This window comes from Phyllopteryx taeniolatus, chromosome 8 (assembly GCF_024500385.1).
Source record: "Phyllopteryx taeniolatus isolate TA_2022b chromosome 8, UOR_Ptae_1.2, whole genome shotgun sequence".
Classification (NCBI taxonomy): domain Eukaryota; kingdom Metazoa; phylum Chordata; class Actinopteri; order Syngnathiformes; family Syngnathidae; genus Phyllopteryx; species Phyllopteryx taeniolatus.
The window spans coordinates 2,078,927-2,105,168 of NC_084509.1; the positions used below are offsets into that span (position 1 = coordinate 2,078,927).

Below are 26,242 nucleotides of genomic sequence, written 5' to 3' on the forward strand. Positions count from 1 at the left end.
CTATGATAAGAAATTGACAGTTGCAAGTTTTGCGTTTAGAAAAGCTGCTGATTTAACACCCTTAGGTTATGTATTTCAGAGACTTGCGTGACTTCTCATAATAACTCACTAAAAGAATTGCGAAACATATTATCCCCAAAATATATTTTTGGGGTGTTTTACAAGCAATATGGGACATTAAAAATAAAATGCATTTATCTAAGTGTGCTACAAAAGTGCAGATCCATAAATTATCTGGTTGCCAGGTGTAGAGTTGTGGGAGATAAAAGGTGAATGCATAGATCAGCACATAATTCCGAATTCTTATCACTTGGTCTGACTGAAGATATACAGAATATAGACCAGCTTCAAGAAAAAGCTGAGTGTCCATTTTACCATCTACCTTTTTATTTCTTGCTCGCTGTCACTCCTTCTCTGAAACATGAAGTTCATCCAGTGAACAAAGTCAGCTCAGGAAGCAGTCATATACTCAAAGCATTTACAAATGGGTGAAATCTTTGAACTGTGCACTGGAGCTTTTGTCAAGCTCCTGAATCTACATTTTTTGTTCAATACACATTCTGACACTTTGCCTTCTCACATTTCTTTTTAGGTGAGGTGCTATGTTAGGCAGTTTGGTGTGAAGGCTTGCGTGTCTGTCACCTCTCAGACACACTCGCTCAAACTCATTTAGTGCAATTATCTATTCTAGATTGCCTTACCACTTAAATAAAACACTAGGATAGAGAAAAGGTCAAAGGTTCCAAAATGTACTATTCATCTCAAGTTTACAGAAACCAAGAGTATTAGGTAACAGCTAAACTACTCCTGTGGTAGTTTTGTGTAATTTTAGCCCCGTCTTACCATGGCTGTGATTTCCTCTATTCACTTCAGTCAATTTTTTAGGGTCAATTTTCCACTTCATAACAGTACTGCCTGTGCTTACACGAGTCAGTCAGAAGAGTCACTTGACCAAACAACAATGGAGGGGAATGTGGGTGTTTTTCAAACTTTATTTTCAAACTTCTCTCACTGCAGCAGACAGCAAACACAGCAACATTGCACAGAACACCGACTTTTAGACAGGCTCACTTGTATCTTCTTTTCCGGAGTTTATATCTCGACATGAGTCTGTTGGCCATTGTGAGAAGTCAAATTTTAATGGAGCATGGACAAACTACAGCTGTTAAGTGGAAACTGCGGAGCATAAATAAGCAGAATCCATAGCAGAACCGAACAGAATTAAGCGAAAATAATGCTATACATGGGAATACTCAGGTAGGGCACAGTAATGAGGAATTTGCTCAAAACAATGAGCAACCAACAGTGGTTAATATGAGCAAAAGATTTTCTGAATCTTCTTAGGAAAACATGACATTACTAAATGCAGCATTCTTACGCTTGACTCATTCTGTAGACGTCAATGGCACACAACACACAACTGTGCTGACGAACACACCCTTGTCGTTGACAGCAGTGTAGCACTTTGGATTTGAGTTCAGAACAGACTCGAAGATGGGAGATTATGAAGGAGAAAATGGCCACACGTTGCAAGTCGGACAATTTTAGGCACCTCACACTTAAAAAGAGTATGTATATGTATAGTTTCAACCGTACAGTATGTGTCAGGGTAGCTAGTAAAAAGTGTTTGTCATAAGAGGGACGCCATGTATTGCATCAGCGTCACTCAAAAGGCGCGTTTCATAACTGCATATCTGTAAATAGATGATTATTTTGCCATACAAATCCCTTTCTCTGTATTGTTCAATACAAGGAAAACATTTGGGGTGTCACTAAAGGAGAAAATACTTGCATTAGTCACTGTTCTGCCTCTTTCTTTTCAGAAAAAGTTTGTTTCCACCTTTTTTGGTGAACAGGTCTTTTTGTTGAAATCAACCTATGTTCTACTAGAGATTACTAAGTAACGGGAAAAAGTAGAACCCTTTTTTTGAGTGGTAGTTTTGGTGTTTGCATAGTCATCGAACGCAGTATTTTCTGGGTCTTGAAAAGATCATTAAAAATGTTGTAAAATGGCTGCCAGTACGGGACTCTCCACTCTTAAAACAGATGGCAGTTAAGAACAACTTGACTGTAACTCCCAAGTATCTTCCCCATTCTACTACATTCCTTGGTTCCAGGTCGTCATGGTGACTCAGCTTTCACCCAGCCCGCAAACAGAATTCCAATCAGACTTTCTGCTTTTGCACGCACGCGAATGCTCGCGCAGTGTGAGTGTGGCAGTGCCGCGGGCCTGATGAGAGTAATGACAGATTAACGTGTGTCTACTGGCAACAGCTGACCTCTCTTTGGGCAGATCGGAAACAATTTACCCCTGTTCTCCCACTCCTTTTTTTTCTGCACCTTTCTTGTCATTTGTGTTCAACACTACCAATTTGTCTTCAATATCTTTATTCATCTCTTTGGTTTAAAATCCATTTAATGCCCATTGACAGTAGCCTGTATTAATACAATTTACACATTAGTACAATTTTACTGTGGCTCCATGGAGTGATCTGCACCCTCCGGAAGTCATGAATCTTTTCCTCAGTGCTATTATGCTCTAAAAGAGGAAAATAATTGCAATCAAATTATACAAAATTATCAGGTATTTTTGTTCTTTTGTCATCTGGTATCACATCCTGCTTCATAGTTGTTTCACTACTGAGTAGATTTACTTTTTTCTGGAATTAAATAACACCTATATTACAACTCATTACACAAATTAAAAAAACTTGTGCACTGATCATTTTAGCTCAAACTATATATCAAAATCATATCACCCTAACTGGGCTATCCCTTTTCCACCCCATTGCCATTTGGACTCTAAATATCAATGCTACCACAAAATGGCAATTCCTGAGAAACGTTACAGTTCATGCCAATTAAAATGGCACGTTACTTTAATTATTAGATAATTGAAGCTGTTTTCATCAGACCAGCAAGATCTCTAAACGCAGAGGAAGTGATTTCCTTCTAGTGTTATTCTTAGTGAAGGGGCACGAGATAACCGCTTAAGTGATGATGATTGGCTGAGGTAGAGCAAAAGTTGGGCAGGTTTAGACATAAAGCAAGGATGGTTGCACAGACACACAACATGAATTGACATATAGTAAGTCATGAGTTGTGAGGACTGAGGAAATGATATATAACAGGAATGGCGAACCTGATTAAATCTAGAGCTAAAGCAGCCTTCTTTAACTGGAAGTATAGACGTACATTTTCCGTAAACTACAGGAATTAGAGGAAAGAATGTATACATGAAATGTACATCTTGCCATGGACAAAAGCGCTTCTCCACATCGGTGGCGAGCAACCTGATGTAAAATCGTTCACTGCCACAAACCTATACGAAATGAGTGGCCATTAACACCGACGGAGACGACGACGAGTGCCACGCCACGAAAACAAATGAAAATCGTTTTTTCGGCGCCTCACATTTAGTCTGGGACCAAGTTAAACAAACTGGCAGAGATGCATGGTGTAGAGGGCATGCTCTTCTACTGTTCTACTCTTTGTAACTAACCTGTGGAACCTTTTCAAAAATCAAATGTTTTTTTTGACACATTTGAATTTTTTTTTTCGAAAAAGTAACACAGTAATTCCTCACCCTGGTAACTAATTACATATATGAATGAGTAATTCAGTGACTAATTCTATTACTTTTTGGGAAAAGTAATTTGTAATTGTAACTATTTACTTTTTTAAAGTAATTTGCACAACACTTTTAAATTACATAACTCGCTCCTTTAGCAAAAAAAAAAAAAAGGTTAATTGGATAAGTAGATAGCTATGAAATGAGATCTCTTTTGGCCATTCCTCTTATAGTGGGATCACAAAAAATACCCACAAAAAGCCATAGAAAAAGCAAAACAACTTATCCTTCACGCAGCTGAAGAGTGGCATATTTTTCCAGAAGATTTTGGGTGAACTCCAAATTGTAAGAACTAAGCATTCAACCTTGAAGGCTCACATTGTACAAACAAACAAACAAAAAACTGCAGTTAGTAAAAAAGGCTTGAACGACAATGTACTTCAATACACTCGGCAAATGTGACTCGCATGAAGCCTTTGACAATGAATTAAATTGAAAAATTATTACAGTCTCCTTGCTTTTTTGATTGAGGGGACACTAATATCGTTGCTGTTTTCAGATAAAATGGCAAATGTTTGTCTAGAGTTACTAAATATTATCAACTGACTTCATCGGCACGGTGACCTGGTTTTGGGATGCTGTACTCTTCCTGCTTCTTTATCCCGAGCAACTGTCGTCTCATGACCCTTTTACCTCTTACCGGGGCTATAAATAACATTCTGTGTCATCGGCTCCGTGAAGCCAACTTACATCAGTGTGTGTGTTTAGTGTGACATCTGTGAGCTGTGTCATCTTGTTGTCTCAGACAGCCATATATTGTGCCGTCTGTAAAGTGGCTAGAGTGTTCTTCTATTTCATATTCACAAGTGATATGATCTTGAATTTAATCGCCACATGGCCTCATCAGGATTAGTACGTGCTACACAGGGACTTTCAGGTCACTGTGTCAGAGAATGTGATGGACACAGGATTAGTCCATCCAGGCACACATGCACTCGCACAGACACAAATACATAAAAAAAAAAAAAAAATAGATGGCAGAAGGTACAGTAAATCTGTGTATCCACCTGTTGCCATTCATGCAACAGAATAAATCAAGGCTTACTGCGAGCTTTGTGTTAAATTAAATTGAGGCGGGATCATGATTTTTTAAAAATATTCATACTTTTTGTGACATTTTTGTTTGGTTGTGTGCTGTAAGATATTTCTAATGTAAAATGGGTGCCACTGATCCATCTCTTCAACCACCCATTCATTTAATGCAACTGCCTATCCAACGAGGTGGTCTGTTCACCCAAGGTTTTTTTTTTGTTTTTTTTAAATATTCAAACATACAGTGTAGCTAATCAAACTCCTCCCCTAAATTGAAAAGGCACAATTTAATAAATGCAATCCTCAATCCTTTTCCTTGTCTTTATGTGGGATATGACACATCTGCATAACAACTGTGCTTTAAAGTGGACACTGTAAGACAGAAACAAAAAGGGGGTGAGCTGTAGATTTCTTTCACTGGTTCTGCTTCACACCGCCGACTGTTTGAAAGACAGCATATGACACACACAAAAGGTGGTGAATTGAGGCATACAAGACAGCTTGAGGAAGAAAAAAAGGACGACAGGGAGATGGTGGCAAGGTGACTGGTATTTTATGATCCTATCCTGTATCGCCATGTTGTCACAAAAATTTGAATTGTCCGGAAAACTGCAAAAATAATTCCGATGACAGACAAAATAACATAAAGCCTGATATTTTTAGAATGTATATACAGTAAAACATAAATGTGCAAATTCACTTGTGGAAATTTCTGTTTTTGACTTGCTTTTATTCTTTCCTCTATGTTTGCTCTTAAATTGTGGCCCCAGTTACAATGGAGGCCGGAGAAGATCGAATTTGGCTGGTTCCGCTCCATTTCTCAGTGTCTCTGTGGTGCTTCGTTGTCCTGAGAAGGCTTCCTCAAAGAACAAAAAGGCGAAAATTACACTGAACAAGCATATAATGGTTATTCACCACTTCAGGTCGAGATCTAAAATAGGTCAAGAGCCATTCCCATGTGGTTCCCTTGATGACAAGCGGAGCACTAGGTTTTATTGGATCTTGCTTTTAATGCAACTGATCATTGGGCTTACTGTGAGAAAGGAAAAGGATGAAAAGGAAATGGAATATCATCACTGGTATTTTTTTTTTAGGGCACTTTTCTGTTATACTGAAGCCACAGTATAGAAGTGTTTAATTTCATTATTTGAATAATTCTCATTTTGAATACAAATAATAGATTGAGACTTTTGACTTCAACAAATGTGCTCAAATTCTGTGTAACTTACTCAGCTTGGAGGTTTGGGAGCAACATAAACGCTTCTGTTCATTATGGATGAGATGCTCCAGCTTAGGTTTTCAGTGAGCAAGAACTATAGTCAGTATTATTTGATTGCACAATACAGATAAGGAAAAAAAACAACTTCCTTAGCTCTCTTTGACCAAATAATTATAATTGTATGACATTTCCGGCAATGACTGCAACAGAAAATTGTAAAGTATATACAATAGGATGCAAATGATATCTCTAAAAAGTAAAATCCTCAAGCTTGGTGTATGTCTAGCAGCCCTTTGGCATTCAGTGAGCTGTCACTCCCAATGTGTCACAATTGCACTTCAATCCAATAACTGGTGTAATGAAAGGAATTACTAGCATGTGCTAGAATGCCTCCAGCAGTCCATTTTCAAAGAATGGGTTTCCTTTTTTATAGATTATACAGTATGTACCAGAACAATCCAGGACTGCCTGGGATGTCCATCTATACATCCGTTTCCCGTACTGCTTACCCTCACTAGGGTGACAGGCGTGCTGGCGCCTCTCTCAACTGACTCTGGGCGAGAGACAGGGTACACCCTGAACTGGTGTCGCCAGACAATCATTTGCACTTACATTCATACCTACGGACAATTTACTGTATTCAATTAACTTCCCATGCATGTTTTTTCGGGGGGGTGTGGAAGGAAACAGGAGAACCCACACAGGTGAGGCCGGATTTGAACCCAGGTCCTCAGAACTGTGAGGCAGCTGTACTAACCAGTTGCTCACCGTGTCATTTCATAAAAATCCACTGGAAATTTGAAGAATGGAAGGTGTTAGTGAGATAATGCTTATGACCATGACTACAACCTGGAAAAATATTGCCTCTGGTCACATCTGTAGAAGGTGTAATGGGAGAACATTCTATGTTTACAAGGAAAAGCCACCACTGTAATTATGCCTTTCATCCCCCTTACTGCAATTCACTTTTTAGATTTGTATGAAGGAATTTACAATTAGGTCACAATGGATTTGAAATAAAACAATTGAGATCATATAAGGATGTTAATCATCATCAACATCATCATCATTACCATCATGGTCATGGTCACCTTCATCTACTGCATGTTTGTAATTCATGCTGCCCTCATTGTAGTCTTCATTTAGCCGTTGCTCAACACTGCATTCAAAGAGTCCTAAGTTTCTCAATAACATCAAAATTCCTGGAAAACCACTAAAGCCAACAAAAGTGGATGATGACAGAATACAATCAAATAAACAACAATAACAGACGTCAACAATATTCTGGAGACGGATGGCATATCATATTCTTTAAGTTACTGTACAAAAGGGTTTGGTTAAAAAATGCTTGTAATATCTCAAATTTATTATTTATTAAATATGAAAATGTAAAATGTTGGTACATATTTTTGCAAGAATCATGGTAGTTGATGCACATGATTTGCTTTTGCGGGCCACAAAATGATGTGGTGGGCCAGATCTGGCTTCCGTGCCTTGAGTTTGACACCTGTGGTTTAGACTTTCAACCACCAAATAGTCACTCCACCGGGCGCATCGCTAAAGAAACATCCCCACTGTGCCAGTACGCCCAGCTCGGCGCAGAGCGGTTTGCCAAATCGGCAAACACGCAATTGTGACTTGCACGAAAATCAGGATTCGCTGGCATTTGCGCCTTCTACAAAAATAGAGCCTCGGCGTCAAACAAGGTGGAGACAGTGTCCTGGAATATAATTATTAAGTGAGGATAAGCAGCACAGAAAATGGATGGATATTGTTATTATTATTGTTATTATTAGTTGTAGTAGTAGTACTAGTAGTATTCCATATTGCCTACTCACTTTAATCACACTGCAATGTATTTTTATTAGTTTTATTCTGTTTCTCTGTTTCTCTTTTATTCTATCATTTGTTTTATTATCTTGTTAATTATTGTTATTAGTCTGCAATTAACTGGCAACCACTCCAGGGTCAGTTGGGATAGTCTCCATATTCACCCGTGACCCTAGTGAGGATAAGCAGATGGATTGATCAAATTGCTTATTATGACCACATTTTACAAATAATACGTTAAAACAAATTCTGGAGCTGCTATATGCTCGCAAGCCATTTAACTGATGAACTGAGCGCATTAACAGCTACTGACTATAACATGAAAGTTTTTTTTTTTTATTTTCTATTTTTTCCCACAAATATTTGACAGACATTTCTGGTAGTGAAGGAGACAGACGCTCCCGTAACAGCCGACTTTGACATGTCACTCAAAGGATATAGTTGATTTTCTTTTAAGGTGTAAAAATGGTTTCACACCCCAACATTGATGTCACAGCTGTCCAAAGATTCAAGTGAATGTGTGTATGGTACATTTTTCAAGAAACAGAGTCCAGTTGCATGGAGCTGCGGCATGAATTTGACACACATATTGAATTCACAGAAAGAGGAGAACATAATGGGCTGTTCCAGTGGAATTATGAGAGTTGACTGAGATCAATTGGTAAATTACATGCTGTAATGATTACACAGTGGCTGTTGCTGTGTATGCGCTGTGTCGAAGAACAGTCCTTCTTCCACATGCACTGTGACAAATGAGTCTTTGTCCGTATTTTTAAATTTAGAGGGAACCCAGACCATTTCATGGAAGGCATGAGGGGGATCTCGCACTTCCCTCGTAATTCCTTCATTTCATTTTGACTCGAATCAATTTATGGACAGGTTTATGGGGCCATACCTCATCCTTTATGGGCCTCTCAAAGGCCCATTTTTGTCTAATCACATTTTTTGGGGCGGCTTCTGCGTCTCAATATGGTTTAATTGGCGAACATGTAGTGTCAGAAATATGATTTACGAGGACCAAGATAACAAGCGGACCTTTACAGATAATATAAATATGTTTTGAAATCAAGTGAAATTTAAAGAACAAGAATGTTCATGAACAACATACATGGAACAAAGCGATTTCAGAGTTCAGTCCCACATTTAGGACTGCAGTTGTTTGAGCTTGAAAAGTTATGACCACAAGCACTCCTAAAAGTTTCAACACACAACCCGATAAAATCACACACAACCTGGCGTACTACAAAACATTTTGTAGTGTAACATAATCCACGACCAAGGATTTGGCTCTACAATAGCCCTGCGACGCCAAAGAGAAAAGTTCAGCATGTTGGATTTTTTGGGATATCTTTCGTGTAGTGTGACATATCAGCGACACCTTGACGTCGATCGTAGGATTTGCGTGTTGTGACCGGCGCATGGCCTCCCTTGCTTGTTGTTGTCAACATAATTGGTCGCTGTTGTCAACATTTATTCACGCGCACAAACCAATGTTTACCAATATATTGGCGAGATCCACTGTTGTTTTCGTCACCATGGTGAGGGGTGTATCCGGTCACATTGACCGGTGACACGTTTTCTGGTTCTGCGTCTCTAACAGTGTTTGATTTGACAAGAAAAAGCCGAGTGGTCGTAAAAGACGGGATGCGGTAGTATCGGGATATAAAATGTCGTGTAGTGTTGCCACTGTCTGACCGAGATACGGCAAGATTTTATGGCAGTAGTCTGACATAGTGCAATCGTCAAAGACCAAATTTGTCTTGTAGTCTGATCCAGGCATAAAGTGGACTCAAATCAGGATGTACAGGTACATATTCAAGACTGTAGCTGCAACGTATTTTGTAACAAAAAACATTTTTGACGAGTTTGGAAAAAAAAAATTAAATAAATGTTGCATTAAAGGACCAATAAGCTACCAAAGCGTGTCAGCTGTCATCAGCAGATCCAGTAGTAACAACATATGTGATGTATAATGTTGACTGCATTCTGTGATTTAATGACACAGACAACGTCAACGTCATTTCACTTCATATGGATGTTTATTGTATATTTAGCTGCGTGGGCAGCATTATTTAATCATGCAATATTGCTGCCAAACATTAAAATTTCTTCACACAAGATTTAAAAACTGTCAATTTAATCGTAACTATAGCCAAAGACAAAGGTTTAAATGTTGGTATTCACACAAATAAATAAAACCATCCAACTGTAAAAAACTAAACAACAAAAACAAGCCTTTACCATTAAAATACACATACACACTGTTACATTTTTACCTAAAAAAAAAACGGTCAAATAATATCACTGTATATACAGAATGTACAGTAATTGGAAGCAATTATATGCATAAAAACGTTAGACACAATAAACTTTTGAAGAATTTATTTTACAAACGTGACACACAAAAAACCTTATACAAGAATTTGCCCACAGAGCGCCTCAGTAGCTTGCTCACCGAAATGCAATGGACAGTCCTCTCTATTAATTAAAACTCAATTCCAGTTCCATGGATGCCCATAGTTTTTGTCTAATACTGGAAACTACAAATAAAAAATGATTATAATTTGTACATAAAACAGATTTGCAAAACACTAGTTTCCCAGTGGAGGGAAACACTTACTTGTGAGACATTATAAAAAATAAAAAAAATTCCAATGAAGTTTGGATGTTGTGTAAAGTGTAAATAAAAGCAAAATACAGTGATTTGCAAATCCTTTTCAACCTATATTCAATTGAATATGCGACAAAGAGTTCTGAGGTCCCAGGTTCAAATCCAGCCTTGCTCTATGTATATTCTCCCTGTGCCTGCGTAGGTTTTCTCCAGGTACTCTGGTTTCCTCCCACATTCCAAAAACAAGCATGGTAGGTTAATTGAAGACAAAATTGTCTGTAGGTGTGAATTGGAGTGTGAATGGTTATTTGTCTATTTGTGCTCTGCGATTGGTTAGGGTTAGTTCAGGTTGTACCCCACCTCTTGCCCAAAGTCAGCAGTAGGCGCCAGCACTCCCGCGACCCTAGTGAGGATAAGTGGTACGGTAAATGGATGGATGGATGCCTGCAACATGTTTAAAAGAAGCTGGAGCAGGGGCAGAAAAAGGGGAGGAATGCTCAAAAAACAGCTATTTAGAACAATGCACAGGTGAACAGGTTAACTGGAAACAGGTGAGTGTCATGAGTGGGTATAAAAAGGAGCATCCCCCAAAGGCTCAGTTGTTCACAAGCAAGGATGGGGCGAGGTTCATCACTTTGTGAACAACTGCGTGAGCAAATACTCTTAACAGTTTAAGAAGAACATTTCTCAACATACAATTGAAAGGAATTTAGGGATTTCATCAACTGCAGTCCATAATATAATCAAAAGATTTTGAGAATCTGAAGAAATCTGTATGTAACATTGAGTACCTGTGACTTTTCATCGCTTGGGCAGCACTGCAATAAAAACCGGCATCATTGTGTAAAGGATATTGCCACGTGGGCTCAGGAACAATTCAGAAAACCAATGTCAGTTAAAACAGTACGTCGCTATATCTACAGATGCAAGTTAAAACTCAACCATGCAAAGCGAAAGCCATATATCAACAACACCCAGAAACGCTGCTGGCTTCTCTGGTCCGAGCTCATCTGAGATGGACTGATGCAAAGTGGAAAAGTGTGCTGTGGTCTGACGAGTCCATATTTCAAATTGTTTTTGGAAATCATGGACGTCGTGCCCTCTGGTCCAGAGGAAAAGTACCATCCAGATTGTTATCAGCGCAAAGTTCAAAAGCCAGCATCTGTGATGGTATGGGGGTGCGTTAGTGTCCATGGCATGGGTAACTTGCACATCTGTGAAGGCACCATTAATGCTGAAAGGTACATACATGTTTTAGAACAACATATGTTGCCATCCAATCACCGTCTTTTTCAGGGACATCCCTGCTTATTTCAGCAAGAAAATGTCAAGCCACATTCAACAGTGTGGCTTTGTAGCAAAACAGTTTGAGTACTAGACTGGCCTGCCAGCAGTCCAGACCTTTACCTCTTGAAAATGTGTGGCCCATTAAAGCGCAAAATACAACAATGGAGACCCTCGACTGTCAAGCAAATGAAATGGTACGTCAAGCAAGAATGGTAAAGAATTCCACCAACAAAGTTTCAACAGTTAGTGTCCTCAGTTCCCAAACGCTTATTGAGTGTTGTTAAAAGGAAAAGTGATGGTAAACACAATGGTAAACATGCCCCTGTCCCAGCGTTTTTGGAATGTGTTGCAGGCATCACATAAAAATATTTGCAGAAACAAAATAAAGTTGATCAGTTTTGAACATTAAATATCTTGTCTTTGTCGTGTATTCAATTTAATGTAGGGTGAAAATGATTTGCAAACCATGGTATTCTGTTTTTAGGTATGTTTTACTCAACATCTGAACTTCATTTGAATTGGAGTTAGGACTAGTGCTCCAGAATGGCTAAATGCCTACTGTGGTGCCAATTATCTAGAAACAAAGAAACAAACATGAAATGTTTTCTTCTTGTAATTGGGATATTAGTTACAGATTCAGACACAAGTTAGATCTTGGAATGCTACTCGAAGTAAGCATGTAAAGAGCTCATCAAAGCATTTATTCAGAGATTCTCACACATCATAAATTATCTGATATGGATGGACTTGTCTGTTCAGTGGAAACAAAGAACAGGTGGTCTAAAAACAGCTATTGTTAAATAATTCATGGTGTAAGACTAGTTCTAAGGAAATGCATGAAGTAAAAAAAAAGGACATGAATGCTTTGGAATTTCCTAACATTCTGGATAAATTGGTCATAAAATGTAGTCTGATCTTCATCTAAATAGCACTGTGATGCTGTCAGCAAATTACTGACAATAAAGATATATCTGCTGAACTGAGTCTGACTGATTCATGCAGGTCAAAATATGGTAGCAAAATTAGCCATTAAACACTGAATTAAGATGATTTCAATGTAAAATATTAATCTAATGCTTTGATTGCTTTTTGTATATGTTTTTTTTTTTAAATCTGAGAACATATACAGGAAATGTACGACTCCTGACAATCTATTTATATTGGAAAACCATTTTCATGTTGTTACATATATATGTCCTCGTATGGACACACAGATTCCGGAAATTTCCTCTTAAAAATAAAAAATGTGAACAAGACGTGTGTTCTGTGATCCACATTTCTGGTGCAAACAATTTGCTTTGTGTATAACCATTTTGTCTTGCTGCTGGAAAAAAACGGTATTGTGTTACACAGTTGCCATTGGAAAGCAACGCCATGGTTGTGTGAATTAAAGGAGAAAGTGCGCTTGAACAGCATCTGTCTCGTTACAAAGCCAGACAAAGAACAAAACATTAATTTGTCCTCTCGTGATGTGACCTAATTATTTCTTATATGATGTTCTTAGTTCATGACTCACTCTCTTTGGGGGAAGGAGCCCATTAAATTATTATCATATTAAACTGCACAGTGACTGGTAAGGAGTAGACCCAGTAGCAATGTTATCTACAAAGGAAAGAATTGAACAGCTTTTTTTTTTCTCCACAGTATTATTATCGAATGGAAGAGTGTAACAGCTGGCAGCTCAATGACTTGGCAGGAAATCACAGCAGCTGGGACAAAGACTTCAACATCTTTAGCTGCCACACACATACCAACACATACAATGCCCGCCTCAAGCCTGTAAATACTGGACACTATTTACCTGGAGCTACAGCCCGTGAGGATGCTAATAACAGTGGACGCTTTTAAACCCTTGTCAAAAATGTACGTGTTAAGTGTGCAAATAAGATAAACCATCCGTTAAAGTTTATCTTACAAATGTTAGTGTTTAATGGCAGCCTTCCAAGCGCCACACTCCTGACCTTAAACTGATTTATTGGGTAGTTAACACATCAGCGGAGAACACTTCCCAGTTCTAAGGGGGCATCTTCATGCGCGATCAGAGCTGTAGCAAACTGACTGGAAGTGCCCTGCCAGATGTCTGACCTCATCCCCCCTCGATCCAGGGTGTAATTCATTAGAGCTCAGCCGAGTATTCTTGTCAACATTCTCTACAATGATATACTCTCAGGAACAGAACACTGTAGTCCCCTTCAATGTCTATCCATCCATTTCTATACTACTTATCCTTTTCAGGGTTGCGGGGAGCTGGAGCCTATCCCAGCTGAATTTGGACAGAGGACAGACCTCACCCTGGACTGGTCACCAGTGAATCACAATGCACAGAAAAAGACAGACAACCATTCACACTTGTAATCACACTGTCACAGTGTGAAATGAACAAACGCTGCTGCCACATACGTCAAGCGAATGAACAACTACATCATCAGTGACATTCCCTTTAATGTGTTGCTACAACACAATTACATTCCATGTATCTAAGTAGCTTGTTCTCGGGCTACTTTGCTGCACAGGCTCAAAGTATGTGCAGGCTCAAATGAAATCAACACTATCAAGGCATTCTGGAGCAAAATGTGCTCAGTGTCAGAAAGCCTGGTCTCAGCCGCAGGTCATGGGTAGATCACAACAGGATAAAGACCCAAAACACAGCTAAAAACAACCAAGAATGACTATGAACAAAATATTGGCTTATTCTCAAGTGGCTTCCTGTGAGCCCTGATCAAAAGCCGGTGTTGAATTGACCTGTCGCAGTAGATCTTAGATTTATTGTTCAATTCATTTCCAACTTTTTCAGTGGTTCTGTGTTTAACACTGGTTCCTTCAACCCACCTGCTTCGTTTCACAAGGTGTGTATTTATACATGTAAGAAAAACAGTGAGACTTAAAGCGTTTGATGAGGGATAACATCCTAGGGTCGCGGGCATGCTGGAGCCCATCCCAGCTGTCAGTTAAATTATGTCCTAAGAGACTGGCTGCTTAATGGAACAAAAAATCTGGCTGCTTAATGGAACAAAAAATCACTCTGACTTCAGTTTAAAAAGCACAATATAAATGAATACAACTTACCATAACCTGTGAACAAGCAGAAATCTTTTAAATGATAGTGCCTATATTAATCTGACAAAATATTCTATATTAGTCATTTGAGTTTTATTGGACTCTCAATAAGGTCCTAAAAATGTGCGTGCAAGTTGGGAATTTTATGAGAAAATGAAGAGGTGGCACTTCAGGCACTGTACAATATCAGGCTGCTGCCATACTAATTCTTGCCTGGTCTCTCTCACAGACACAGCCGTCTGCAGCTGTCAATCAAGCCATCATCAAATATGCATCAGGAGCTGCACGCGTGCCTGTAAATAAGGTAAATAAAAAAACAGTGTTTGCGTGCAAGAAACCTTCCATTTTTGAGTGCGAAGTTGACAGAAGCATGGAAGATATTCCTCGCTATGTGTGTATGAGTGTGTGCCTTCATGTGTGCCTGATATCTATATTCAAAGGAAATCTAACCCACATTTTACCTTTGTAAAATAGCTCCCCACCAACCATAGTAGCTGAGGATTGTTGAATGCAGTAGCATTTTTTTAAATGAATTTTATGCAGAAAAAGGAAGAACTTTTAATGAATCCGCATTATTCACTAAATCCATCTCTTTTGGGGGATTTTTGAACTCTTCTGAACTGAACTTCCACTTTTGCAGATTCAATGAAGGGAACGATCCATCCATCAATCCATCCATCTTCTCCCACTAAGGAAAGAATGTTTTGGATCATGTCTAGTTATTACATGCTGACTGGTCACTTGTGTTGCCAAACGTATTCGACCACCTGCCTTGACTCACATATGATCTGAAGGGACATCCCCTTCTTAATCAATAGGGTTTAATATGACATTGGTCCACTCTTTACCACTATAACAGCTTTAATTCTTCTGAAAAGGCTTTCCACAAGATTTAGGAGTGTGTGTAGGGAATTTTTGACCACTCTTCCAGAAGTGTATTTGTGAGGTTACACAGTGATGTTGGACAAAGAAGGCCTGGTTCTCACTCTCCGCTCTAATTCATCCTTAAGGTGTTCTGTCCTGTTGATATCATGATTCTGTTAAGGCTAGTCAAGTTCATTTACGCCAAACTCCCTCATCCATATCTTTGTGGATCTTGCTTTGTGCACTGGTGCACAGTCATGTTAGAAATGGAAGAACTGTTCCCACTCCCAACTTTGGGAACATGGAATTGTCCAAAATATTGGCACCTTAGTTCCAGTGAAAGGAACTGTGAAGGATTTAGCATAAGAGCTTTTGAGCCACTCATTGATCTCAACTTTGTGGGAACAGTTTTGGGGATGGCCCCTTCCTGTTCCTACATGACTGTTCACCAATGCACAAAGCAAGGTCCATAAAGACATGGATGACAGCATTTGGTGTGGATGAACTTGACTGGCCTGCACAGAGTCCTGACCTCAACCTGATAAAACATCTTTTGGATGAATTGGAGTGCAGACTGAGAGCCAGGCCTTCTCATTCGACATCACTGTGTGACCTAACAAAAACGCTTCTGGAAGAGTAGTCAAAAGTTCCCTTCACAACCTTGTGGAAAGCCTTGTCAGAAGAATTCAAGCTGTTATAGTGGTAAAGGGTGGACCAATGTTATATTAAACCCTATTGATTGAGAAAGGGATGTCACTTCAGATCATATGTGAGTCAAGGGAGGTTAAAGAATACCTTTGGCAATATAGTGTAGATCAGTTCTGATATTACAGACTGACAAGCTTTTCGGAGCGGTATAGTGGGATAATTATTCCTGCATCTCATGAGGGGATGCTAGCTATCTGAGCACATAACACAATTACAGAACAGTCAATGTGACAATGTCCAGTTCCAGGGCTCCAATATTGTACAGCAATACAAAAAAGACAAAATCATGTTTACCAGATGAACAAATAGTATAAATATAAGCTGTACAAGCGGCACGGTGGCCGACTGGTTAGAGCGTCAGCCTCACAGTTCTGAGGACCCGGGTTCAATCCCCGGTCCCGCCTGTGTGGAGTTTGCATGTTCTCCCCGTGCCTGCGTGGGTTTTCTCCGGGTACTCCGGTTTCCTCCCACATCCCAAAAACATGCATGAATTGAAGACTCTAAATTGCCCGTAGGCATGACTGTGAGTGCGAATGGTTGTTTGTTCCTATGTGCCCTGCGATTGGCTGGCAACCAGTTCAGGGTGTACCCCGCCTCCTGCCCGATGATAGCTGGGATAGGCTCCAGCACGCCCGCGACCCTAGTGAGGAGAAGCGGCTCAGAAAATGGATGGATGGATGGATAAGCTGTACAAGTTACAGCTCTGCAACACACTGTCCTCAAATTATTTTTGTCCATATTATAAACATATCAACACAATGCCTCACTTTTGTTACAAAAGCAAATTGTATTTATGGATTTAGTTCATAAGTGAGATGGTAAGTTAATACAATAAAATCTATTCTTTAAGTCCTCCACATCTAAAAGTAAAAAAATTATCCAAATGAAATGATTTATTGGAGTAGACTGTCCTTTGAAGCCTACTTACACAGCTGTGCACAAACTGTATGCACAATGTACATAAAAGGACAGTGCACATGGCCTCTAATTCTGTAGGGGGCTCCCTAGAAGGTGACTAAACACATGAAGCGATACACATGGCAGATGTCACATTGCCAGGGACTGCACCAGATACCCAACCTTTAATGAAAGGCATCCACAAAGACAGCACTGATGACTTAGGTGACCATGGCAAGGTTATGTTTTGATTGCTATATGTAAGTCAGTTAGTTTGCAGGCTTACACACAAAGGGCCCGATTTACTGAGCTCCAAATAGCGGGCGCTAAATTGCGTGGTTAGTGTAACAGATTGTGTGCGCTGTTGCTGGGCATGTTGCATGTGAGCCACTAAGGCCCGCTGCACGCTGAGCAATGCATTATGCACGGAACTGGACAATCATGAACAAATTACAGTCAGCGATACATCCTCGCATACCTGGCGACGAATCCTTGCACAAATATCATCCATTTCCAACACCGCTTATCCTGGTTAGGGTCGCGGGACGCTGGAGCCTATCCCAGCTGACTTCGGGCAAAAGGCGGACTACACCCTGAACTGGTCGCCAGTCAGTCACAGGGCACATTCGCACTCACATTCACATCGTCACTGAGTGGGAACTGAACCCACGCTGCCTGCACCAAAGTCAGGCGAGTGTACCACTACACCATCAGTGACTTTGCACAAATATCATAATTTTCAAATCTTCAACTGACAGAATATACATCAAATCTTTTTGAACAAACCTTCCAATGATAATAGTATTTTTGGGAAAAAAAATAAAAACCTGAAATGCAATCAAGACATTTGACAGGATTTATCGAATTGAAAATAGTTATTTATTGAATTTTCAGCTTTAGGAGGTCATATACTGTATATAATGAAATCATCACAACAAGTCAAGTTACAGTACATTTGGACATAAAGTAGGACCCCTTATTTGATAGAAACTTCACAATTCTTGCATCCATTAAACTTGGAGTCACAGGTTTTGGAGCGCTTTTGCTTTTTTAGAGATGGTGCATTGTCCTGCTTGAAGACGATTTTGTCAATGGAAGCCCGGTTCTTCTTTTGGTACCATGGAAGAAATTGGTCAGTTAGAAACTTTACTTTCACTCCTTCAGGGCCCATAAGAGGCCAACAAGCTCTCTCCTCTGCATGTTTCAGATTTACAGCTCAACAACAATTCATTCAGTTCAGTTATGGGATTGAATCTGAGCTTGTGCATTTTCCTCCTACTGTGACTGAGATGGGGCCATCAACAGTAATCAAACTGCTCTTGGCTCCTGCTATCATAATTACACAAGGGCATACCATCATCAATGGATGTTTTTTGTTTTTTTTTCAAACAGAACATGCCACTGTGAAAGTACAAATTGTGAGAACATACACTAGTAAAGACAACAGACAGATGACGTGCAAAATGATAGCTCACTGCCCCCCAACTCATTAAAGATTCTGTGTTTGTCTCTACAGCATGCAGTCTGAGACCATTTAAAAGTTTGTACGAACATACTGTACAGGACATACACATGCACATACCTTCTACCACAGTAAAGAGAAAAACAGGGAAACAAACTACATAGTAGTGAAGTGAAAAACAGAAGCGAAAAAAAGGATTGTCTAAGTTGAGAAAAATGAATGAGTGAACTGATTGAGAAGGGGGTGAAAGGGTGGAGCATCCATCCATTATGTGGCAGTGTTACTTTCTGACACTGGTAATTGATGAGCAGAGCTCGAGGTGTGAGCACACACTCCTTTTCAATCTATCTCCACTCGCTATCTGGGTTTGCTTGTCAGGTCTGCGATGTCACAGCAGACCACAGCGATTACAGATGAGATGGAGACAAAACTGTCCACTGGAGACACAAGTCCCACATATTCTCAAACAGGAGTCTCGAAACCTTTTCTAACGAGGGTTCTAGTTTGTTAAACACGGTATTAAAAAACTACAGCTGCCTGTGTATCTTTAAGCCATCCTGTCAAGTATTTTTCCGTGTCTTTAAACTACAGCAGCTTTGCACAGTTACACCTCTTCTTGACTTCATTTACTTTTTCCGAGCGCGTTTGGAATATTCTTAGTTATTTGATATTAACGCAAGTAATACAATGCCCATTAATCATTTTCGACCGCTTGCTCCTGCATAGAGCAGTGACATTAAATGTTAAAAGTAAGATGTATAAAGCAGAGAAGCACAAGCTTAAAGCAGGCCGTATTAAATGTTATTTTTGGATTAAGCCGTCGGCCACGCACGCCCGCTGTGATTTTGATTCTGTAATTATAATGAAATGTGCCTCAAAAGTAAAACTATTTTGTAATTTTATGTTTTCTATGGATTAGCATAGGAAACAATTGGTTGATGCATTGATGTTGCTCCTGCTCGACCACCTGCTCAATACAACTCTGGAATGGAAATAGGATTTAAGAACATTCAGGGAGAGATTCTACAGTCCCTCGAATGCAGCCATACACACTGATGGAAAGTGAATAGAATGACTTTACCCAGGCTAGCGGAGTGGGAACACAGGCTTAGCAGATCAGTATCTCTACATTAACTGAACAGTTTTTTACAGGTACAGTTACAGGTACTTTTTTTGGTTTTATGCGGCATGTACGTTTAATGTGATGAGGTTTAGGTTGGGTTTGAAGCTGGACTGCCTTGTTTTGCCATTGTCTTATGTTACAAACCATTTATTATTTAATTGTTAAAAAAAAAAAAAAACAGGCAACGAGTTATAGTCAATTAGTGCTCTCACACACACAAAAAAAAATTCAACAAATATTCACTGACTGACTGTTAAGTTTGTCTCTACTGCAATACACAGGTGTCAAACACTAAGCCTGGGGGCCGGATCCAGCCAGTCTCATGGCAAATCATGTACTTGATATTTCTTGCTAAAATCTGGACCAATACTGAAAAACATACTGTAACTCTAATGTGGCCCACGTCAAAAAAGGAGTTTGACACCCAGATGTAATCGATGAAGGAGGACATTTGGTCAAATTGGTTCTCAACTGGACCCACAGCATGGTGCAACTCCAAAGCAGAGTCAAATTGGCGCGATGGCAGTGTCATGCCCCTGAGCCATTGTAGGGTTATTTCTCCAACAACACCTCCCAATTTATATTCATTATTAATGTTTTGGTCCGCAGTGGGTTTTAAATGTATTGCTTATATTGCTGCTGCAATAAAGCCTTTTACTGCAGGCGCCTTCAGTAGAGGGCGTCTGTAATTACACACTATAACTAGTAATAATATAGCTGGAGTTGTGGTCCCATTTGCTTGTGTTCCCTTGGTATTTAACTTGACATGAGCAGCAATGGTATTTTCTTCTATTGTCCACGTAATAGTTTATATTAGACTTCAACAAATATCAGTTTTTACTCACCAACTTAGGTTTACAGCAAGAGACAAAGGCATTACTAGGATTAGAAAAAAACATTTGAATAACGCCTGCAGAAATCACTGTAGAACCTGATATTTATGGCAAGAGAACATCTTAGATGGGCACATCTATTTACGTACTCACCAGCTAAACAACCATCCATCCATTTTCTGAGCCGCTTCTCCTCACTAGGGTCGCGGGCGTGCTGGAGCCTATCCCAGCTGTCATCGGGCAGGAGGCGGGGTACACCCTGAACTGGTTGCCAGCCAATCACAGGGCACATAGAAACAAACAACCATTCGCACTCACAGTCATGCCTACGGGCAATTTAGAGTCTCCAATTAATGCATGTTTTTGGGATGTGGGAGGAAACCGGAGTGCCCGGAGAAAACGGAGAGAACATGCAAACTCCACACAGGCGGGGACGGGGATTGAACCCCGCACCTCAGAACTGTGAGCCTGACGCTCTAACCAGCCCCAGCTAAACATTATGTCAAAAATATTTTACCTTTAAGTGAATACATCTTAAAATCAGCTATTTCTCTTTCTGCTAAGGTTAAAAAAAAAAAAAAAAAGAGAACATAAAACTGTCATCACTGCAGATGCATATTGGTAACTTGCAGGATGCAGCGGTTCGGCTCAGCAGTGATATATCAGCACAACACAGCACCTTTCTACGTGCAAGCTGCTTGGCATTCAGCGCGCCACTCGCTCCCTTGTGCTCTATGTCTCTCTTGGCATCAGTCCTCTCTCCTTCTCTCCACCTTTCTTTTTTTTTCTCCTCACGCTCAGCACCATCTCTCACTCGCTCTTCCCTGGTGAGCTGGAGATGTGCCAACGAGCCAGCGTCTGTCATAGCGTGCGTGTAGACACACACATACAAGCACAAACACACGCGTATCGGTGTCGACATTTAAACCCCGACTGTAGTGGACAACGTGTCATTGCAATGAGAACATTATAAATGCATAATCTGGATTTACCATACCAAACCATAAAACAGAGAGTTGCCACAACATTCTTTTTTCTTTTAATTATCCATCTTTTCTTCTTTCTCTGCCTTCTTGAATAATCACTTGCTTTTCAGTTCTTTTTCAACCTGTTTTACTCCCATGTGTTCCATTATTGATTATAAAACCTCAAATCTCATTTGACCTTATGATTTTTTTCTCTCTCGCTTTCCCTCTCTTTCTCTGCGGTACGATCTTGACGCCACCAACACCACATTTTCTCTTAATTGACCTCCGTTTTTAATAAAGTAAAAATTCTTCTCATCATCTCACCCTCCCTCCATCTCGCAAATGTTTGCCTTTCACTGCAGCTACACTACATCCCATCCCCAGCCATCCTTTTAAAATGTCATTTTGAATGTGTTGAAATAGAAACATCACTGCAGGCAGCAACGTGTGCCTGAGATTGGTATATAATATAGAGTATATAATTTTCCCACAAATATTAAACAGTATTGTCCATCTCCTTCTAAAACTCATTGAATGTATCTGTGTAGTGTAGTTCTGGCTTAATATTCAACAAGGTCTAATCCAAATTTAGTATGAAATCATTGCAAAAGCAGTATTGTACATGATTTGAAGTGGGCTCTTTTCTGGCAATGTGACCGTCACTGCGTATTACTTTTTCCTTCCAATGCCCCCTTTTCTTTTCTTTTCTTTTCATTTCTTTTCTTGTATGGATTCTGATGATGAATCAAATCGCCTTGAACTTGAGCACTTCTTATCGGTTAGTTTTGTTTTTTTTCCAATGTGTGTCTTTTGCTCTATTTAAGATTTACTTTTCACACAAAATTTTCAGGAGAACAGGGTTCACTTTCCCATGGAGACGCACTAAATAATTATACCCACCTTTTTCTAATCTACAATTTACACTTCTTTTCGGCGTCCTTATTGAATATGACATTGACAGATAGAGATGGATATTACAATGTGGCAAATACAGAAGACTTTGTTCAAAGCTGCTGGGAAACAAAAATGCATAAATTATTATCATTTTTACATTTATGAAATATTGATAGCAGGTAGATTTTTTTGCCATGCTCATCTATTATTCAATCCATGGTGACTTTATTGACTGAACAAATCTTGGATTTGTGAGATGATGAGCCACTTTTAAACTGGGTTACGTTTATTAATTAAAGTTGTCAATTTAATTACTTGCAATCCACTCATCCAGCAGCCTAACTCCTTGAACTCGACACAAACTAAGAGAAAACAGTACTGCTTTATCGCCTTTCGCACAAGCAGTCAAGTGTTTACAGACTCATTTTTTGTGCAGATGCACGCCATTTCCCATAAAACGACTTCTTCTGTTGCACTCGTTTTCCATGCAGAAGGGATCTTTTTGCTGCATCAGTAATTGGGCACCATTATACTAAGCACAATTTCAGTGGTCAACATTAACCTTTCTCACCTGAGCTCCCACTCTGGTATGGTGCTTAAGAAACTTGACACTCGACCTCAGTCGGCAAGAAGAATTGCCACTTTTCCATCTGTTTGCATATTGTATTGAAAAGTCCTTCATATGAATCTGACCTTCAGCTAGCTATAGTCAAGGCAATCTGCTTCTCCAGTGCTCATCTAGAAGGTGGTTGTTCACGCAAGTCTCTTATTTTTTTATGTCATTGTTCGTTACTTCTGGCATCTACTGTATAAGGCAGACGAAAAAAAACACATTCAATGCAGTTGACAACCATTCTTAGCAAAATACAAATGTTGAGCCACGAGAACCTAACCAAAAAACGCATTGCCTCCAACAGAATGCTCTCTTTATTCAAATCATTAGGCTGGTGATTGAAATGTGCGTTTTCTCTTTGAGCTCCAAACTGAAACTGGAAACATATTGTCTCTGATAATGTCTCAGAACGCAGCTGTTACCCAAATTCCATTCATGCATTCTCAATACCTCCTAGTCTGTTCAGGGTCACGTGGAACCTTGATGCTACCTCAGCAGTGATGACTACGCACTGGAAACCTGTCCAGTGAGTAGTCACCTTGAGTCAAGTCAATCACCAGGCAATTGAAATAGGCCCGCTAAATAGGACTTCATACCACACCAGCTGCACAGATGTCAGCTCGGTGAAGCACTATACTACCGCAGTGCAAAAAAAAAAAAAGATTTCTAAGAAAGTACAAAAATAAAATAATACACACAATACACAGTCGCATGTGAAATGTTGGGATGTTTTGGAGACAGGAGTGGGATGAAATGCTTGATTTCCACCAACGCTAACTCAGCCTCATTTATGTTGTTATATTATATGTTTTATGGAGGAAACCCCATAAAACTGCATATGGGGCCATTTAAATAGAAGGAATACTGATGGGCTGACACAGCAATTTATATATTTATATTGTTGAGTGTGTGCTGCTCTCCCTTCAGCTTTATGTGGTTTCCTACATATTCTCGATCTGTAGCCATTACCCAGCAGACCATTAGATAATATCAAAGAGTAGCTACAGCACAGCATTGTTTTGTACACTTGGCCCCTATAGCACTCTGCTGCTCGAGCTTTTAATGCGAGCTGCAATACTTGCCGGTTGTTGCTGTTACTCTCCTGTGTCTTTTTGGGAGCTTCCACCATCAACCCCCCCAGGTCCCCTCCCCAATTCCATTTTATGATTATCCACTACCATGCTCCCTTTTTTCCCCACTCACCTTCAGCAGTCCTCCTTCTCTGCTACCATTATGGCCTACCGTCCCCTCCCATAAACACCTCTCCCCTATCACCTGGACCATCCCCTCTCCCCTGTGCTTTTCTGTATTCCATCTGCCCTCTTCCCCAGACAACTCATTTTAAGTCACCCCAGGTCTCCTCTCCCCTCTGCACAGCCTGCCACTTGTGCACCCTTTTAACTTATTTAATCATGCCCCCGCCTATATGAAAACTGTGTATCCTTACCAATTCTTTCATCCAATCCTCTCTCTGCAAAAATCCATCCATCCATTTACAACACCGCTTGTCCTCATCACAGTCTATCACAGGTATGACTGAAGCGTTGGAAGAAGCAGTACCTGGACAAACCCCATGCAGAACAACGCAAACTCCACACACAGCGAGGCCGTAGCTGAGATTCAAACCCAGAACCCCAGAGTTGTGAGGCAGATGCGTGCTAACCACTCCCCACCAAACTCTCCAGATGAAAATTGGGAATATCATCATTTCCCATCCGTCCTCATCCCTTCAACCATATTTACTCTCACTCCCCACCTCTCTCTTTCCATTTCGCCATTTGCCTCGAGTCTTCAAATTGGATATCATCACATCTCGACCGTGTAGAGAGAACCCCAGCGCCATTATCTCCCCATCGTGCCTCCTCTGGTTCCCTCACATCCTCTTTGTGCATTACTCAGACAGAGAGTGGGGGAAATTGCGCAATAAGCAGGCGAATAACAGTAGAAATGGAGACATTATAGACTGTACCTGTGCGTCTCCCTCGCCTCCTCGCTGGTGGTAGAGGTTATTTCTCCAGTTATCTCCACTCTTGCCAAACCATTCGCTCAATTCCTCTCAGCCAAGAATGCGTGAAATAATCCCACTCCGGATCAGGAACTTTTTTTTTGTTTTTTCTTTTTTAGAGACAACAATAGTCCACTTTTCTCTTTGCGTTGTCTCGCCGTTCACTGTGCGACGCTCACTTTTGGGGTCTGTCGGGCCACGTGAGTGAGGATCAGTAGAGTTGAAATCAACCAGGTGCCCAGCGTCCGCTCGAGATCCACTGCGACGGCGCTTACGAGCGGAGAAAACGCCGCTAAACCGGCGCACTGCCGCGTTACGCGAACATTTGCTCTCCACATGAGACCCCCCACACCCCCGCGCCCCCTTCTTGCGCTCGCCCGTTAAAGGCCAATATCCAACCGCCGATGACAAAGCATTGACAACGGGAAAGCCTGGAGCGGAGAATTCCTCCCTAAAGACAGTCGCGTGTTTGTTTGTCCCCTGAGTGTTGCTGATGATGATGCTCGTCGCTCCCAGACGCAAGTGCGTGGCTGTCCCAACAGCGGAGTTCAGCCATCATTTCTGCAGCTCTTCCCAAACACCTCTGATGGTATGACAAGAAAAACGGGGATCTCCCAGGAGTCCTTGCGCTCTTTCCGCCACACAAGTGACTTTGACTTGACCCGTCGCTCAGGAGATTTTGCAGCCTGTAGAGCAATGTTCCACCAGCCCCCCAACGACCAAAATCCCCTTCTAAGCAGCAATGAACCTCCGCGTGGTCTTATCCCTGCTCAAACGGTCGGTGAGCATCCTAGATGTGCGCCGCCTGCGGTTACTTTCACACAGCGCGGCTGCGGGCTTTGTCCCGGGAGCCGATGCACGCCCCAACCCAGTCTGTGTCCTCCCCCGCCTCTGCGTCCGTCCGTCGATTAGACACTGCTGGCTGCTGCCTGGATTGTGCAATAATTAATTGATGCGGGGCGTTTGCCTGAAATTGTCTTTTATTTTTAGAGTCGAGCTGGATAACACAGAGAAACCATAGCCAAGCTTAAAATGGGGAGTTCCTGTTGGTTATGTTCATTTGATTCCAACTTTTGAAGTAGATTTAGGGGGGGGGGGGGAAAGCAGAATGCATTTACATGCCGGAGTGCACGTAAAATCTGGCAATGGCTTTCACAAAACAGTATTGTAATGATTACAGTATAACTCTTTTTTTTTCCCCCTTCAAA

The 26,242-nt window shown here is 40.6% G+C and overlaps 1 protein-coding gene across 2 annotated transcripts in view; it reads right to left on the bottom strand.

Annotated features, from left to right (window-relative positions):
* The window catches only part of zgc:172282 (leucine-rich repeat and fibronectin type III domain-containing protein 1-like protein), a 141,662-nt gene extending 115,724 nt beyond the window's left edge, over window positions 1-25,938 (bottom strand). For both annotated transcript variants that reach the window (XM_061782620.1, XM_061782618.1), the window contains exon 1: window positions 24,999-25,938. The gene's annotated coding sequence lies outside the window, so the exon portion shown is untranslated. The remainder of the gene's footprint in view (window positions 1-24,998) is intronic.
* Between the last annotated feature and the right edge of the window lie 304 nt (window positions 25,939-26,242).